Source organism: Canis lupus, chromosome 2, assembly GCF_048164855.1.
Source record: "Canis lupus baileyi chromosome 2, mCanLup2.hap1, whole genome shotgun sequence".
NCBI classification, from domain to species: domain Eukaryota; kingdom Metazoa; phylum Chordata; class Mammalia; order Carnivora; family Canidae; genus Canis; species Canis lupus.
The window spans coordinates 42891920-42909535 of NC_132839.1; the positions used below are offsets into that span (position 1 = coordinate 42891920).

The 17616-nt window shown below is 36.5% G+C and overlaps 1 protein-coding gene across 9 annotated transcripts in view; it reads right to left on the reverse strand.

Annotated features, from left to right (window-relative positions):
* The window catches only part of LRRC28 (leucine rich repeat containing 28), a 158939-nt gene that overhangs the window by 96144 nt on the left and 45179 nt on the right, over positions 1–17616 (reverse strand). The window lies entirely within an intron of this gene.

Below are 17616 nucleotides of genomic sequence, written 5' to 3' on the forward strand. Positions count from 1 at the left end.
GAAAAGCAGGCTCCATGCAGGGAGCCGGATGTGGGACTTGATCCTGGGTCTCCAGGATCACGCCCTGGGCTGAAGGTGGTGCTAAACCGCTGAGCGACCCTAGGCTGCCCAAAATCAAGAATTTCTTAATATTTCTAATACACTATCCATAATCAACTTTCCCTGGTGTTTACAAAAAAAATGTGTTTTTACCATGTTTGACTTATTTTTTTTAAGACTTTATTTATTTATTCATGACAGACACACACAGAGAGAGAGAGGCAGAGACACAGGCAGAGGGAGAGGAAGAGGAGCAGGCTCCATGCAGGGAGCCTGATGTGGAACTCGATCCCGGGTCTTCAGGATCACACCCCGGGCTGAAAGTGGCACCAAACTGCTGGGTCACCGGGGCTGCCCACCACGTTTGATTTAAATCAAAATCTAAACAGGGCCCAACAACTGCATTTGGCTGAAAGGATTCTTAAGTCTCTTTTAATCTATAACAGTTTCCTCCTCCTTTTTTTCATGTTTTATTTTTAAAATTGGGTATCTATTAAGGAATTTCCAACATTCTAAATATGCTTTATTATGTCTTCATGGTGTCATTTAAAATATTTACCTATCCCTTGTATTCCCTATAAAATGGTAGTTAAAAAAGCTTAAATAGATTCAGGTTCAATCTTCTTTGGTAAGATTGTATCTTAAGGGTAGGGCTATATACTTCCAATTGCATAACACTGAGAAGGATACAATATCTGCTTGACCCACTTTCAGTGATGTCAAGATTAATTAGTGGATCTAGGCATCATCAGCCCAATCCATCCAAAATAAGGTTCTCTACCAACTTTTTACCTAGTGGTTCAGGAGGCTGTTAATGATATTTGTTGCAATGTATTACTTCATTAGATATTACAAAGTACTGAATTTCCTAATTTCAACATTCTATATTTATTAGCTATAATTGTTCCATATAGAAAAATTGTCCTTCATTCAACTAGTTACCCTGAAATGTAATTGGTTTAGGAAAGGCAGAATAATGTTTAATTCTTTCCCTTTAAATTTTTCAGAGAACAAGTTGGTACCCTATCAACCTCTGGAGTTTACCAGTAAGTTTTCTTTTTTTAAAGAGTATCATTGTGAGCACATAAAAGTTTATATATCTGATGCATTTCAATCCATTTCAATTATTATTCTCTTTGATGGTCAAACTGACCACCTTTGACTTCTGTATTATTTTCACATAACCCCATTAGTCTTTGACTTGTTCTCTGTTTTCAGGTACAACATGTCTTGTGCCTCAACCAAGCAACTCAGGTTTGTTTCAGTGGGAAATAGCTTGTGAAGATGGCAATCTCTTTGGCCTGGGAATTCTTTACCACCTTGTTAGATCACTGGGGCCTTAAAAAGAGACCCCCCACACATACCAGTTAGTTTCTAACTGTCCTTAAAAGAGGGTTGGGCTGAATTACCCAGTCTGCCAATTTTGTAAACAGAAGTCTTCAAATAACCAAAGCAGAAAGCATACGGGAAGAGCCTAAAAGAAGAATCTGTGAAGGAGAGTACCAAAAAGCTTTTTTACAGACAGCTTCCCTCCGTTTTATGTCATAAAAAAGAAGACCAGTTCAGAAGAATCAACTCAGCTGTGGAAGAATTCAGAAAAGCTGTAGGATGGGAGATTCAGATCATGGTTCAGAGTGGCTTTGTTCCTGAACTCAAAGGTTTGTTCCAAAGCTGGTTTTCTTAATTCATAAGCCAAAGAATCTGCAAAATATCACCCTTACACTGGACTAAGAGTAGTAAAGTAAAAGTGAATTAGGAAGTAAAATAGAAAATAGCTATTAACAGGCCTAATTAGTGTGTTTAAGAGAGGCAGCAAAATGAGGAGCCAGATAACACCCACTAACACACTCTCCAGATACTAAGACTCTTACAGACTGTGATGAACAAATTTTTCATACTCCAAATGCTTGGTGTATGTATCTTAAGCTGATGTGAGAAGAGACGGCTCCTACAGACAAAAAGACAAAGGCACCATTCTTTAAAGATCTTTGGGATTCTCTCCCTTGAGCACCAAAAACAGTCAATAATTCTTTTGTTGGGATCCCTGGGTGGCGCAGCAGTTTAGCGCCTGCCTTTGGCCCAGGGCGCGATCCTGGAGACCTGGGATCGAATCCCACGTCGGGCTCCTGGTGCATGGAGCCGGCTTCTCCCTCTGCCTGTGTCTGCCTCTCTCTCTCTCTCTGTGTGACTATCATAAATAAAAAAAATAAAAAATTAATAATTCTTTTGTTAGATGGCTAACATACTAAAACATACTAAGATTCACTCTGCGACTTCAATAATTTTTATTCCAGTCCCTCACAGTAAACAGTATTAATGGATCTTCAGTAAGAAGCATAGCCTCCTGGGGATCCCTGGGTGGCTCAGTGGTTTAGCGTCTGCCTTCAGCCCAGGGCATGATCCTGGAGACCCGAGATCAAGTCCCATGTCAGGCTCCCTGTGTGGAGCCTGCTTCTCTCTCTGCCTGTGTCTCTGCCTCTGTTTCTCTTTGTGTCTCTCATGAATAATAAATAAATAAATCTAAAAAAAAAAAAAAAAAAAGAAGAAGCACACCCTCCTGCAGTTGAGTCTCAGGTGAGCCCATAGCATTGTCAACCTCACATTAGCCTTGTGAGACCCTAAGTAAGGGGGTCTAGGTAAGTTGTGCCTAGATGCCTGATCCATAGACACTGATAAGAAATGTGTGGGTTTTCTTAAGCTGCTAAGGTTCGTGGCAATTTGTTATGCAGCAATAGATAACTAATACAGTACCACAGGATAGTAAAATGATTTTAATTTACTATGTATTTCTGGCAACAGCTTGGAAAAAACTGCGCCAAGAATCAGAAGACCTTGTTCAGTCTTGATTCTACCTCAGTAACCTTTCTGCGCTGCAAGATTCCTTTTTTATTATCAGGATAAAACCTGCCCTGAGAACAAAAGAAAATGAGTGAAACACTGTGAAAGTTATAAAGCACTAAATAAACCCAAATTCAACTGCTTCTCATCAACAGTTCTGCTACCATCATCTCTTGCCTGGGTTATTTCCGTGGACTCCTAACTTGACTACCAGTGTTTGTCCTTGGCTCCATATGAATACAGATACCTAAGTGATTCATTTTTTTTTAAAGAGTTAATTTATTTATTCATGAGAGACAGAGACACAGGCAGAGACACAGGCAGAGGGAGAAGCAGGCTCCCCACAAGGAGCCCAATGTAGGACTTGATCCCAGGACCCCAGGATCATGACCAGAGCCAAAGGCAGCTCAGCCCGCTCAACCGCTGAGCCACCCAGGCGTCCCCTAAGTGATCCTTTTAAACTGAAGTCACATCATCTCACTTCTCTGCTCAGAATCCTCCAGTGACCTTCCATCACAAGTGGAATAAAGGTCCATAATGACCAAGGTCAGATATAATAAGGATATTATTATGGTCTATTACTAAGTATAGTATACTGCACCTTAGCAAGATTCTCAATTGCAGTATCTTTAATTTACCTTTACGACTGAAATGGTAATGGAAGTCAGAATAGTGGTGTCTTGGAAGAGTGCCCTTGGAAGGGGGGCAGACAATGACTAGAAAAAAGCACAAGTGGGCTTCTAGAGCTCTAGTAACATTTCATTTCTTGATTGGGTTGCTGGTTGTATTTACTTTGTGAAGTTACTTTGTAAGTTGTATTTACTTTGTGAAAATTTACTGAGTATATATTTTCATTTTTTATTTTTTTAAAGATTTATTTATTTACAGGGGAGAGGGGTAAGGGGAGAGGGGCAAAGGGAGAAGGAGAATCCCAAGCAGATTCCCTGAGGATAGACCTCGACCTGGGACTTTATCTCACAACTCTGAAATCATGACCTGAGCCAAAAGCAAGAGTCAGATGCTTAACCAACTGAACCACCCGGGTGCCCCCATTGAGTGTATACTTTTAATCCTTTTCTGTCTCTGACAATGGAGACCTTCACTCTGCCCATCCCTAAGTCAGCCAAAATCTTTTTAGAACAGTGCCCCTCTCTCAGGAAAGCAAACGAAAGGCCAAAGGCAGAGAAACTCTAAGTCAGTCTCCATGGGATGTGGATTTTTACTTTTTAAAGAAAGATTTATTTAGAGAGGGAAAGAAAGAGAGAGAGAGCATGTTGGGGGGAAGGTGCAGGGGAGAAGGAGAAAGAGAGAATCTCAAGTGGACTCCCCGCTGAGCTTTGAGCCTGATGCAGGGCTTGACCTCACAACCCTGAGATCATGACCTGAGCCAAAATCCAGAGTCACACGCGTAACCAACTGAGCTACCCAGATGCCCCAGGATGTGGATTTTAAGAGCATAGGAATAAACTAGAGGCTGAAGAATGAAATAGGGAAGGAAAGAACAAGGGAGGAATCCTGATGCTAGGACAGGGCATCTGCCCTATTCAGTTATTTACAAAATCTGAGGAATAAGTCATTTAAGAAACAGACTATTTTTAGAGATTAGTAACCTTCTGAGCACTTTTGGTCAAGAAGTTTGTGATGTTTAGTATTCTTTCTTTTTTAGATGGCAATTTTGCAATGAGAAATCTTACTGATTCTAAAGTTGATGTAATTTGACTACTTAAGTTTATATTAAATCCATTTTGTTCCATATTACAACTAATAATGCTTTAGTATGATTTGGATCATGCACATCATATTCTCCTCCATACTCTACCCATGTCCTACCAAATGTGAAAAAAGAATCAATTGTTCATCCCTATTCATCAAAAGTCTTATAAGGAATGAGATACTCTCTTGCTCTATGAAAATATGCTTCAGAATTGCCTGCCTCCAGTGTTTACATACAGTATAAAGCCAATTAAAAAGATGACCAGAGTGGGCACCTGGCCATATCTGACAATAAAAGAATCTAAAAGAAACACATAAAAATTTTAATGAGAAAAAAAGTGGGAAAAAAATCCTTAGACCTCAAGGCTCTCCTCTAAATTCAGAGGCAATGGGCCTTAAAAGAAGACTCCTGCCTGACAAGAGGCACCAACAGGAAGGAAAAGCAGCCAGTGCTCAAATATTCAAGAAAGCGCCACCGCAGCCCCACCCAGAGCACAGTGCACATCGCATAATGCAGAACATTAATTATGCCTGCACAGTGTAGCAGAGATGTCCAGCAAGCAGGGGCCAGAGGCGATGTGTAAAACCAAGCTTTTTTTTTTTAAATCTCTTTCAGAGTTTTCTTTCATTCTCTCACACAGAATCATACTACATATCTATATTACCAACTCATTCATTGTATGCTATTTTGAAAGGTATTACAAATGTATAAAATAACTAAATAGAGTTAATGAAATTTGATGTATTATTTACTAAAAGAGAGAAAGTGTTTTTTTATATAAAAATAAAAATAAGAGTAAAAACAAAGGTGAAGAGTAATTTGGGGAAAGGAAACAATATATCATTTAGTGTACATGTGTGTTTAAACAAGACTAACTCTTATTTCAGTGGCTGTGGTTTAACTGAGTTCCTTTAAATAGTTAGGGATTTGCAAAGCGCAAAGCTCATGTAACGTAATCTGTGTTTTCCGCAAATCCCCATCGGTCTACTTACTTAAGAAACCCATGCTTCCTGGCTGCATGCCAGCATGCCAAACCTGCCCAGTCGTGCATAGTTTTATTTCTGTTACTAAATTAGGAAACCAAAGCAGGCAACATCTGAGCCAACAGCAAAGAGGAAAGGCCCTGCATCATTAGTTTGGCTTGTCTTCTTAAAAGACGGATTATTATAAGATATTTAATTTTTAATTAGAGATACCAAAGTAATTTAACCTAATAAGGAATAACACTAAGAAGCAATTAAATGAAGACAAAGAGAGAAATACAAACGTTTAACAAAAGTATTCTTCTGAATAGCCTTAATCATGTTGAAAATAAACTAACTACTACCATTCAAGGCTTAATGTCTCAATGACAGATACTGAAATACTGCCTTATTTTTTTAAGCAGTGAGGAAGAAATGGGAATTTATTCATCACAATTTTTACAAAGATCTACTAACATACTTTATGCAGAGCACTGTTTAGAGAAACTAAGTAGAGCATTCAGAGACCCAAGTGAAGGAACACAAGGAAAGATTTCAAAAGAACAAAGTCACTTTGTTTATTTTCAAATTTTAGAATGACAGAAAAATATGGAAGGAAAAACACAATTTTCCACATTCCAAATTTCACTTTCCCCTAATTAGCATATCAGAGAGGTTTCAAAAGATGACAGTTGTTAAACAACATTCCTTAAAGTATTTTAAACACACCTGATACTTTATCGAAAGCTAAAGATTGACTCCTCTGGGTGTTGGCAGTATTTTAATTCTAGCAATATCTGAGTGATATTTCTTAATAAGCATTTTGTTAAATATTGATAAATTTCAAAGTAGTACTTACTTGAGTTCTATGTAAGAATTTAAAAATTAAATATATGCTATAAAATCTCTAGTTTTATATGGATGAAATGTATATAAGTGCCAGAATTTACACATTATAGAAAGAAATTAAAACTTGAGCATTGTAATGGGTCCTGAAAGACTTATCAAATATGACTTAAAAGAAAAAAAAGATGTTCACAATATTTACTTCCCAACCTTTAGCGATACAGACTTTCATATTTATAAAGAAATCATAAAGAAAACTCTTGCAGTAACCATCTTGATCGGTTGGTATCCTTTCATCTAATCTTTTTTTTTTTAAAGATTTTATTTATTCATTCATAGAGACACAGAGAGAGAGGCAGAGACACAGGCAGAGGGAGAAGCAGGCTCCATGCAAGGAGTCTGACGTGGGACTCGATCCCGGGTCTCCAGGATCACACCCTGGGCTGCAGGCGGTGCTAAACTGCTGCGCCACCAGGGCTGCCCTCATCTAATCTTTTTATACATATTTCCATGATTTTTATACAACACTGAAATGCATTTAGGTAATCTGGTGTGAGACAAAACTCAGAGCCTTTCTCTTCATTTCTCTCAACTCCTACCACCATGATCTGGCCATCAATGAAGAGCAGAAGCAGGTCCACAGAGACTAGACAAGAGGAAGCCATCTCCCCTGGTCTCAAGGCTATCCTTCAACTGTCTAACCTACTGAAGCCACAATGGAAACCATGTCCATATGGCCCCCCTGTCTGGCCTTTCACTGCCCCTATACTATTGATAAGAGGCACCCTGCTGTGGAAAGCACAATAGGATAGAGACACAAGCTTCATGTTGTTACATAAATAAAAAGCAAGTAATGACTGATTAGAAATTGTACTCAATAGTGTAGTCTCCATCGATCAGTGTAATAAAAGGTTTTTCAGACCCTCATTTTTACCTTATTGCTACATAAACATGTATATAGATGAATTACCCAAAAAGAAGGAAAAATTAATTTTCCACGATTATAAAAAATCAATGAAACTTATTTTCCAAAAGAAAGTTGAAAAGAAAAAGAACAAGACTGGAAGCCTTACATGGCCTCCTTTCGAAACTTCCCATTAAAGCTACAGTAATCAAGCCAATGTGTTATTGTCATAGGAGAGACATAAAGACTAACAGAATAGAACATCAGAAATAAACACGTATGTTTATAGACAACTGATTTTCAACAAAGGTACCAAGAAAATTCTACAAAGAAAGGATAGTCTTTTCAACAAATTGTGTAGGAACAATGTGAAGAGACTATGAAGAGACAAGCCACAGACTAGGAGAAAATATTTACACATATGCTATAGGGCTTGCATCCAGACAAGAGTAGGGTTGGCTGTAGGTTGCTGTAAGGGGTTATTTAGTAAACATTTTAGGCTTTGTGAACCATAGAGTAATTGCCACAACTATGCAACTCTGCCACTGTAGCACAAAAGCAGCCATAGACAATATGTATATGAATGGGCATGGCTGTCTTCCAACAAAACTTTATTTACAACATTAGGTAGGTCAGATTTTGCTAATCCCCGGTCTATAACACCTCTTTCCAAGTTATTTGATTCTCATTCTATGAGAGCTATTTCATAACTCTGTTAAGTTGTAGATAATTATTGATAGCAATGTAAAATAATCCTTGTTTATCAACACAAAAATAATTATGGAGAGACAACTCTCTGTCCCTGTGGAGAAAACCAGCTTTGCTTCCATTTGAACATTCACTTCAATATTCTTAACTACCCTATAACATCAGAACATATATAAACAACTCTTACAACTAATAATAAGAACAAAAACAACTTAGGGGCATCTAGGGGGCTCAATCGCTTGGGCATCTGACTCTTGGTTTAGGCTCAGGTCATAATCTCAGGGTCCTGGGATCGAGTCCCCAGTAGGGCTCCCCACTTGGCAGGGAGTCTGCTTGTCTCCCTTTCTCTTTGCCTCTCCCCCAGCTTGTGCATGCGCACATGTATGTGTGTGCATGTGTTATCTCTCTCTCCTAAAACAGATGGATAAATCTTAAAAAAAAAAAAACAAAAAACCACAAACAACAAAATTGAGCAAAAGATTTCTAAAGAGATCAACTTCACCAAAGAAATGGCAAATAAGCACAAGAAAAAGATACTACCTTAGTCTGTTCAGGCTTCTGTAACAAAAATACCATAAACTGTGTGACTTAAAAACAACAGAAACTTATTTCTCACTGTTTGGAGGCTGGGGAATCCAAGATCAAGGACCTGGCATATCAGGTGTCTAGTGAGGGCCTGCTTTCTCACTAATGGCTATTTTCTCACTGTGACCTGACATGGATGAAAGGCTGAGGGAGTTTTCTTGGGCTTCCTTTACAAGGGCTCCAATCTCATTCTTGAAGGCTCTGACCTAATGACCTAATTATAACCCAAGGGCCCCAATTCCTAATTGGGGGTTAGGATTTCAACATATGAATTTTGTGAAGACAAAAAAAAAAAAAAATGCCTAATCTTCAATTACTAGGGAAATGCAAAATAAAATCATGAGTTGCTACTGTATAGCCACTAGAACAGCCACAATAAGAAGAGAGAAAATACCAAATGTTGGCAAGGATATGGAAGAATTAGAACCTCACACATTGCTAGCAGGAACGTACATGGTATAGCTACTTTGGAAGACAGTTTAGCACTTCCTTTCAAAGTGAAAAACTTGGTTAGCCACAAAATCCAGCAATTCTATTCCTAGATATTTACCCAAGAGTAAGGAAAACATTTACCCACAAAAAGCTTGTGCACAAATGTTCATAGCAGTATTATTCATAACTGCCCAAATTAAAAACAATTTAAATGATCAATCGCCTAATGAATAAACAAAATACGGCATATTCATACAACAAAATATTACTTAGCAATAAAAAAAACCCAAGCTACTAAAACAAGAAACTGCATACAAGAACATTATGTTAAGTAAACTAAGCCAAGACACAAAAGGCTACATATTACATGATTCCATTTATATGCAATTTCTAGAAAAGGCGAAGCTATAAAAATAGATTGGCAGCTGGCTGGAGTTAAGAACCAGGGCTGGCGACAAATAGGAACTGGGGGACTTTTGGAGATGATGGACACATTCTAGAACTTGACTGTGATGATGGTTCCTCAACTGTACACATTCAAATAAAATTCATCAAATGGAACATGTAAAATAGTAAATTTCATGTTACGTAAATTCTCTCTATAAAGATGTTTTAAAAAAATCAATGGGCAGTAGTTCAAATCAATTTGTCACTCATGCCAGGAACAACATAACTGACATCGTTAAAAAGATTAACAAGATAGTGCATCCCTGGGTGGCTCAGCGGTTTAGTGCCGCCTTCGGCCCAGGGTGTGAGCCTGGAGACCCGGGATCGAGTCCCAAATCAGGCTCCCTGCATGGAGCCTGCTTCTCCCTCTGCCTGTGTCTCTGCCTCTCTCTCCCTCTCTCTTGGTGTCTTTCATGAATAAATAAATAAAATCTTTAAAAAAAAGATTAACAAGATATTGTTTAGAGGACTTTAAAAGTGATATGGAGGGATACAAGTTGTGTAAATCGATTACAGAGAGTGGCCCAGAGATAAGGAAATCAAAGTGCTACTACTTCTTGCTTTACTGTTTCTATATCATAACTTAACAGTTTCTAATTTACAAGTAGTTAGAAATTTAAACTATCAATAGGAGATAAACAGACATGATATATAAACACTCATACCTTGTATTATGTCATGTTTTTTAGCAGCAGAAAAAAGATTTTTGACAGTGATTTCCATGCCCTTCACAAAATGAAACCTGTCAGCATGAGCATAAATTTAAGGATGTTGTATTTTGACGGTAGAAGATACATCAGGACCCATCAAGTGAAAACCTATGTACCATGCTGAGTAAGAAAATGGAGACAGAGGGATTCAGTGACATTATGCTTTTTTGCTCTATTGAAAGTTCACAGTTCTTAAAGCTCCATGGAATTCTAAGTGCAGGAAATTCAAAGAGCTTTAGCCATAAAGTCTGAAATCATTTTCACAGGATATCATAGGCAAACCAAGAGCATTCAAATAAAATAGATATGATGATTGGCACTTTAGAAAAAAATTCTTAAAGAGTACAGAATAGGTAAAATCAGTACTAACTGTTGGTTGCAAAGCTGATTTGATCTTCTATGCTAAGAATCTCAAAAAACAAACAGAATAAAACTTTCATTTTTCTCTTTCATTTAAAATTAACAACATTCGGGCAGCCTGGGTGACTCAGCAGTTTAGTGCTGCCTTCAGCCCAGGGCGTGATCCTGGGGACCCAGGATCGAGTCCCGCATCGGCTCCCTGCATGGAGCCTGCTTCCCCTCCGCCTGTGCCTCTGCCTCTCTCTCTCTCTCGGTCTCTCATGAATAAATAAATAAAATCTTTAAAAAGACAAAAAAAAAAAGAAAATTGACAGCATTCTATAGTCTATGTTCAATGTATCACTTGCTAACTGTAATATAAATTTTTGGTTCTTAAATTGCTAAACAATATAGGGATTTAGCATGTATAAAATATATATTCAATTATGCCACTGGATCATTTCACTTTAAGTGAACAAAGCATGGATATTTATCTCTGAACAAGAGCAGTCCCTCTTGGTGTGTACAGACTTTAAGGCAATATTCCATGTAAGTAAGACAATATTAATGAATCTTCCTTCACTGGTTATGCAGAAAAATTTGTAAAAAAAAAATTGTCTCACATACTCAAACAGGTAATATTCAGTCACCTACTGAGAGCAAGCAATAGAAGAACACCACCACAGAAACCCTAACTTGGGTTTTGGATATATACAACAATATGCATAATTGTGCATACTTTTTGAAAATATTCTCCAAGTTATATTTGTTCTGCTTTATATCTTTTTCAAGTCATGTCAAGAGAAAATTATAAAAATATTTCCTTGGTTACTCAACTGAAGCTTTAATAATTCAATTTTTAATCTTATTTGACTTCTAAAAAACATACTTTCATTCATAAAAATACACATTTGAATTTTAGATAGGGGTAAAAATGGGTAAAAGAAAGAAATTCTGAGATTACTCTAAATATCCATATATATCTTTCAGCTACTATTTCCAACAAACTTGATTTCAACATTTTACAATAATGACTATAAAATTACAGCAAAAAGTCTCTCATTTAAAGAAAATGGATTCATTTTAAGAACCTAAATATATAAGTAAATAATATGCCTTCTACCAAACTTGCCATTACTCCCCCCAAAATAAATACTAAGACACTAAGACTGATACTGTAAGTTCACACTAAAGTAATAAATACCAAACTTTTGGGATTAAAAAGAAAAAAGTCATCAAAACAAAACCTGCCAGATTTTAATTCTCTTTCAGAATAAGGCAGGAGCAGGAAATGTCAGCAGATCTAGCCAAGAAAGAGAGAAGACATACAACTAGCTAATGACACTTATAACCATGTAAGGACATTCATTTTTTAAACTCTTTGACAGACACAGTTTTGACTTCAAGTCTTGTCACAAATACACAATGAAAACGAACACAAGTTGTTTAAAAACATCAACTTATCTGTGTAAAATTTTGATTTTTAAAAAAGGAATAGTAAAAAGGATTAAACAAAGAACTATGATATCAATTGTATGTGGTGGGGGGGTTGGTAACAAACTATATCAAACTAAATTTTGTTTAATTACTTCTCATTACATCAACCCTTGGCATATCATGAAGCTTTTCATTCACTAAAACAATCATTACCTTTAAAACTACTCGCACAATAGACAATATGACTTAAAACCTTTAAGAGGTTAAAACAATTTAAAGATGAAGTAAGTAACAAGTATGTTCAAATAAAATATGAAACAAAATAAAGGTTTTATATATTGAAGACAATATTTTTTTAGGAAATACCTATTTTAGCACATAATCTATATTCTGCCAGTTACTTTTTCTTCATGATTATATAGTTTGACCTAAAACTATAATTTTCTGATGTCACAAAATATACTGAAATCAAGGTTAAAATAAAAGACAGCTATAAAATAATCATGAAAATATAATCTTTTTAAATGTACCTATTTAAAACTTGCTTTTTCAAGAGACTGGTTCACAAATACAAATCAAATCACTATTAATATATAAAAATATATTTAATACTCAAAAACTCTTTAGTAAAAATGAACTATGAATCCCGAGTTTTATCAAGATATCAAAGCTATGATAGAAATTACTCCGCACCACCTGGAGGGGATCCCTGGGTGGCTCAGCGGTTTAGTGCCCGTCTTTGGCCCAGGGCGCGATCCTGGAGTCCCGGGATTGAGTCCCACGTCAGGCTCCCAGCATGGAGCCTGCTTCTCCCTCTGCCTGTGTCTCTGCCTCTCTCTCTCTCTCATAAATAAATAAATAAATAAATAAATAAATAAATAAATCTTAAAAAAAAAAAAGAAATTACTCCACACCACCTTGAAAGTACTGAAAGCTGATTTACATTCAAAAATAACAATTCAATCTCTGAATTCCCATTAATAAGTTGTGCCTAAAAAATACATTTTATAGGTTCTCAAGAACATTCACTCCTAAAGAGGAAGATCACTTATATTTATCAGCTTTTTAAAAAATATCCCTAATTCCTGGTATTTACAATAAACATATGGTTATGAACCCATTATGAGCTTCTATCACTGCAACCGCAATACTTTTGGCAAATTATTTTAACTGCCAAAGTAGTTTTTCAAATCTGAAATTTAGAAAGATGATCCTAAAAGGAATGTGTGTGAAAGACAATGAGTTGAATATATTTCAGAGAGAAAATAATGGGAAACACTTGAATCTAGATCATTTGGTCCTGAATACCACCTTACACATCAGCTCAGTCCCTCAACTTCATGCATGACTTCTTAAGTCCTCTTCAAATGATCTCTGTACTATCTTCACAGTTTCCATCAACCCCAAGCTCATAATAGACCTCGGTGAAGAAAATTAATTGTACACAAAGAGGGAAGAATAACAGTCCTGCATGTAAAGTAAATTTGGAAGTATTCCCCTTGGGATTTCAAATTGGGTCATTGTTATTATGATGTTAGCTGCTTTTAAATCTTTTCACAAAGGAATGGGCCATGGAAAGGAATTCAACATGCCTTAGCCAATAGTATGATTGATGGGAGAGAATTTCTAAGTCTAAAGGACTAACTTTTCTCCTTTTGCCTTTTTATTTTTTAAAGTATCATCACAATGAACTTTTGTTTTTCAGACATTTGGCATGTGTTCGGCAGTTTCCCTTCACATCTTTCCTAAAAAGGAGCGTTTCTGTATTTACTTGACATGGAAAAGGATGCATGGTCCAGAAAACAAAACTTTTTTTTCTTTTAGAAGAATCTTAATGGCCATTTTTATTCCAACGTGTTTGCCCAATTTTTAAACTTTGGAAAAGTTTTTAAGTAAAAATTTTAAAGTTTTAGCTCCATTTGTAACGAGATTATACAATATGTAATAGTATTGATAATAAAAATATTTCTTTCTGAGAAATCAATGTGTTTTATCTAATGTAGTATGCAGAGACAATTTTATATAAAAACCTGAATAAAGAATCTGTATGTTACTATGAAGTTACCAATATGTATTTAGCTATGGCATAAAGTTACCTTACTAATAGAGTATTATGTATAACAAAGATACTAATAAAGTAACTTTATGTGTATAAGAAACAATGAAAGAACAAATTCTGAATATGAGTTTTGGACTCTGGTAGACAACTTATTCAATTAGTTAATGGAAATCTAGCAAGCTGAGGATGTGTAAATGGTTAGATTTTATCCCTCTGTCCATTAGTTGTCCAACAGGTATCTTAACCACTCTGGACTGTACCCAGATAACTGAGTACTAATACAATACTTTTTTCCTCTATCCTCTCTGTCTACCCTCTTCCTTGGAAGTACAAATATTAGTCTAAAATATTAGACAATAAAACATCATAAGCTCCTTTGAAGTCTGGGTTTAAATTTTGTTCACCAAGGTGAGGCCTTCCTCTATCACATAGCATGAGTACTCTGAACCAACAAAAATTTTTTGTTAGGTAGATGAAACAGTAAGTCAGTGCCCCCCAGGTAATGTAGATAGCCTATAAGATAGAGGAAGTCTATTTATATATATTGCTGACTATACATATATACCTTGGTGACACCAGAGGGGTGCTGTGCCGGAGACTATTTAGATTCTTTATTAGTGAGAAAAGTGATAGTTAATTTGCCAGCACTGATATGGAATCAGTGAAAAGCTCAGTCTCCCTAGGAAGGTATATTATCCCAAATTATTGTGGTAGCCACCAAGGATGGTAATATGGGGTGAAGAGCCATGATAATTTGGGGGAGGGGCTTCAATAAGATCCTTTGTGTTTTGAGGATTCAAGAAGAGAGCTGCTCTATTTTCCCTTTGAGTTGATCTCTGAATGGCAGGCACAATGGAAGAGATGACAATGAAACTAGGGCTGACCCAGTGCTCCTGGAGGTACCCAGCAGCCCTAGAAACTAACAGAGGGAACACCAATGTGTATTACCAGTGACCAGTCTGTACTTACAGGAGTGGGGTTGGCACTCCTGAAGAAGCACAGCAGCCTGTGCTATCATATGTCAGATTACGCCAATAAAGTCTCAACAAATGGGGCAGTGAGCAACAGTGGAAGCCCTAGCATGACCAAGATCCATTCCTGCTATGTGCTCTACAGGAAGAGGGTAGATCTATTCCTCCCTACCTCTATATTAGACCAATGAGCACAGAGATTTCAGAACAATTTAGGCAGCAACAGGAAAGATCTAAGAAGAGATACTAAATTTCATTTCAATAAAGCAATGAGAGGCTCAACTAGAAGAAAAACACAATTTAAGAAAAAAATAATAAACTTGACCATACTTGAAGGCTGAATTTTTGGAACAATTCATGCTAGTTAAATGTAGCACATATTTCTGTGTTTGTGTATTTTATTTTTGCAGACATATGTTCTTTTGTATGCTTTCATTATTTAAAAAAATTATTATTAAATACAACATAGGTTGCTTTAATGTTTTAAATTTGGACTAAAAACTTTCCTTTTTTGGTATACAAAACAACTTTTCAAGGATAAAAAAATTTTTCAAAAAAAAAAAAATAGGCTGATTTATATGCCAGATGTAAGCAACATCTTTTCTAACTCCTGGTTACATTTTGTTGTTTGTTTGTTACCACAACCTTCTCTCATGGGAGTTCACAGCAAATCACAAAAGCATCAGGCTTCTGTTGACTATCAAGAGTGAGCGGATGCTTCTAATGTCCATTGGCCCATGTGGTCTTTACCAAAGGGTGAATCACAAAAATATTTGGCAAGCAGCTCTGCACTGATGGAAATCTTTCCTTAATATTCTTTTATTTGCAAGTGTATGGTATTTGTCTACCTAATGAATCACATAATTTTACTTGATGAAGTTAGAAAAAGCCTTTGGAATAAAATGAGTTTAAATTTGTTCTGTAACAAATATTATTCCACTTTTGATGCTAGAAGTAGAAGGCAATATACAATTGTTTGAGTAGTACATACTTTATATGTATGAAAGCATGCAGGTTAGCAATCAGATGAGAGATAAAAGAACATGTAATGGACACCCACTTCCAGACATGACAGGGTCACTGACACCAGACTTGTTCCCCACCAAAATACAATAAAACTACTCAAAAATATACGAGGTAACTGTTTTTCAAGGAACAGACAAGAAACACAGAACTTTGATCTTTCAAGAGTCGAGCTTCGTGTTGGGACATGGCTTTCTGCCATAGGGCCACAGCACTCTGGGCCACAGCACAGGAAGAGCTACCCCAAGCAGAGCTCAGCAGTCTCACAGAGCAGAAGGGCCAGAGATCTGACCTGGGGAGCTGAAGCAGCTGGAAAATGTAGGACAAGGTACCAAAGAGGAGAAAGCCATGAGAGGAAGAGGTGCTTAATAAATGACACACTGGAGAGAGCAAAAGAAGTCAGTGAGCAGAAGGCAGATCGTCAGGTATGTCATACACCTTCAGATCAAGAGAAAAAAAAATTTTCTTAGAAGAACAAAGTCTCAGTGACCTCTGAAACAATATCAAATGATTTAATGTGTGTGACTGGAGCTCTCGGAAAGAGAGGAACAGAGCAGAAAAATATCTGAAGAAATAATGACAGAAAACTTCCCAACTGGGGAATCAAGAAAACTCCAACCAGGATATTTTTAAAGTCCTACATTGTGGCCCATCCGAAACAAACTGCTAACAAAAGATAAAGAGAAAAATTTTAACATCACTATAGAAAAAGATATTATATACAAGCTAAGAATGATACAAATTTTGTATCATTGTATCAACAGAAGGTCACTTTCATAAAGTGCTAGAAAGAAATCCTGTCAATTGAGAATTCTATATCCAGAGAAAATATTCTTCAAAAATAAAGACAGTTTTGCATAAAGAAAATTGAGACAGGTCATTGCCAGAGGACTTGCACTACAAGTAATAACTAGAAGAAGTACTTCAGGCTGAAGAGAAATGATACCAGGTAGAAAATACAACTATAGGAAAGAACGAAGAACATGGGAAATAGTAAACATATGGGTAAAAACAGAATATCTTTTTTATTATCTTGATTTCCTTTATTTTTTAGGTTTTTAAAAAGATTTTATTTATTTATTCATGAGAGACACACAGAGAGAGAGAGAGAGAGAGAGGCAGAGACACAGGCAGAGGGAGAAGCAGGCTAAATGCAGGAAGCCTGATGCGGGACTCGATCCAGGGACTCCAGAATCATGCCCTGGGCAGAAGGCAGGCGCTAAACCACTGAGCCACTCAGGGATCCCCTTGATTTCCTTTTTTTTTTTTTCCTTGATTTCCTTTAAAGACAGTTGACTTGCAAAATAGACACTATACTGTGGGGTTCGTAACATATATAGAAAAAAATACAATATAAGAACAAGAGGAGGATATATTGAAGGAAATTACTAGAAGAGTCTTACAATTTATGCTAAGTAGTACAACATCCTAAGTAAATCGTAATGAGATATATATATAGATAGATATGAAAACCAATATCCATAGAAAACCTTACATAAGAATGTTTAATATTAGTGGTATTCATCATAGTCCAAAGCTAGAGGAAACCCATGTCTATCAAGAGAGAAATAAATATATCCACCATATATTCAAACATTAGAA